The sequence below is a fragment of the Triticum dicoccoides genome, chromosome 1A (genome assembly GCF_002162155.2).
Source record: "Triticum dicoccoides isolate Atlit2015 ecotype Zavitan chromosome 1A, WEW_v2.0, whole genome shotgun sequence".
NCBI lineage: Eukaryota > Viridiplantae > Streptophyta > Magnoliopsida > Poales > Poaceae > Triticum > Triticum dicoccoides.
The window spans coordinates 80,447,607-80,450,037 of NC_041380.1; the positions used below are offsets into that span (position 1 = coordinate 80,447,607).

At 55.1% G+C, this 2,431-nt stretch overlaps 1 pseudogene; it reads right to left on the reverse strand.

The window, feature by feature from the left end:
- Positions 1-638: 638 nt before the first annotated feature.
- On the reverse strand, positions 639-2,164 carry LOC119266355 (annotated as a pseudogene).
- Positions 2,165-2,431: the final 267 nt, after the last annotated feature.

Sequence of the window (2,431 nt, forward strand, 5' to 3'; positions counted from 1 at the left end):
CGTTTAAAACTTTAAAAACAAATCTCATTAACTACGTACTACTCCCAACGCCAAGACATATAAAGACTTTCAAAAAACTAATCGAATCCTAAACATAAAATACTTTTGAATCAGTGAACAGCTTTTCGAATCGACAAACATGTTTTTTTGAAATTTTTTATTTTCTTAAAAAAGTAATGAACATTACTTTTGTTTACAAACTTTTTAAATGTATGAAACGGTTTCAAATTCATTAACATTTTTTGACTCAACAAACATTTTTCGAATCGATGATTTTCTAAAATGTTATGGCCATTTTTTTTCAGATTTCTGAATATGTTTTGACTACATGATGATTTTTTCAAAATCATGCACTTGATTTTATTTCGTGACCATTTTTCCAAATTGTGATTTTTTTATAATATTGCGAACAATTTTGCAAAACGAGTAACATTTTTTGCCAACCACCCTGCTACTGATCGCTCATTGACTACTGCTCGTCTCACAGCTATAAAACAGCGTGGGAGGCGGCGATTTTTAGTCCGAAAAACGAATCGTTTTCCACTTACAGGTGGCATTAGTGGGTAGAGGGTAATTTTAATGACGGACGACCAGAAGCGATAGCCGCTTTATTAGTAGGTAAAGATAAAGATAAAGACTAGGATATTTCCTTCGGAGATGTTGCAGGATATATAAGTTGCACCCTTTGCATGTGGATGTTGTCCGAACTTCCAGTTCTTGTCATCATCAGAGCTTTAATCATTTATATGTGTGTGAGTGTGGCCGAAGTTCAAATATAAGCGGTATGAGTGTGGGTGAAGTTCAGACATACTAGGCAGTATGAGATCTGTGAAAAAACTGGACTTGTTATTTTTCAGGCGTGTAATCAAGCCTGGAGCGAGGTTTCGATCTCTGCCGCGAACCGCTCCATGGCCGTCCACGGCAGCATGACCGGCACGGCCACGGCGTCCTCCCCGTCACCGTCCTTGACGGCCACGAAGAACGTCCCCCCGAGATGCACCTGAGACGGCCCGCCATACACCGGCTCGCCCCACCCGAAGTCCACGCGGTGGAACCCGACGTGCCGGAGGTCGGAGAGGAGGAACATGTTGGGCGAGTCGAACGGCGGCGGCCCGTGCAGCGCCAGCATGTTGGCCGCGGACCTCACGTGCGCGGCGGCTGCCTTAGCCTTCTGTATCATCTCCACCACGTCGCCCAGCGAGCTCCCGCCCATGTCGTCGGCGGGCGCCGCCGCTCTGAGCGGCACGCACGCGTTGCCGTAGTATCCCGTGGGGAGCCGCAGGGCGGCGTTCCTCCTGAAGCTCGCGATGATGCCGAGCCGCGCGACCTCGCCCGCAGGGAGCGCGAGCGCGCCAGAGGAGCGCCGCGAGGACCTCGAACGTCGACGCGGCCGGTGCACCGTGGAGGCGTTTCTTCAGCGCCGCGATGTCGGCCAGCCGGAAGACGAATGAACGCATGACGGTGTCGTCGCTTCCGTGGGCCGGGAACGGCAGGGGCGGCGTGACGTCGTACTTGTTGTGCGGCGCGTCGAGGAGGCCGCGGGACCATGAAGGCGCGACGGCCGGCGCGGGGAGCCCGCGGGCGAGGTCGGCGATGGCGGACATGAACAGGTAGACTCCCGTGGCGTCGCACATGGCGTGGTTGATGCGCATGCCGAAGACGAAGCCGCCGCAGAGGAGCCGCGTGACCTGGATCACCACCAACGGCCAGGTGAGCACGCCGCCGCTAGAGCAATCCACGTCGAGGAGGAGCTCATCCATGCACGGGAACGGCGGCGTCAGCCCCTGGCCACCACCGGCAGCCTCCTCGAGCTCGGCCAGCCGCACGTCGGCGTCGGCCTCCGCGAACAGCACGCCCTGGCCGGTGCAGTCCACGACCAGCTTGCCACCTTCCACCTCCCTGAAGCGCCCTGCGAGGGGGTAGTAGTGCACCAGCGGTCCAGCGCCTCCGACAGCGCTCGGGCGATGACGTCCACCGGGTCGTCGTCGCCGCGCGCCGGGCCGCCGCGGTGGACGAAGACGCCGGGCATGAGCACCCGCAGAGACTCCTTACTGTCGATGTCGGAGAGGCGCTTTGTTTCCTGGGGTGTCGGTGAGGCCGGGACGACGAGGACTGGCTCTCGCCGGCGCACGGCGAAGGTAAGCGTCATTGCACCCGGCGTGCGTGTGGACCTGAGGGTCAGGTGCTCTGTGTGGTTTTGAGGTGATCGCCTGATGCTGAATCTTATAGAGGATCTCTGGTCGTCGCTACTGTATTTCGACTCGATCAGCATGCAACCACGAGCACAAAAGTTTCTGCAAGTGCACGCCGCACGCAAATGCTTCTGCAAGTGGAAGTAGGTACGCAGTCGCCAGCCCTGATTTCTCTTACTAATGGAAATTGGAGAGAAGGCCTTTTTGCTCAAAAAAGGGTACGCATTACTGGCAGTGCA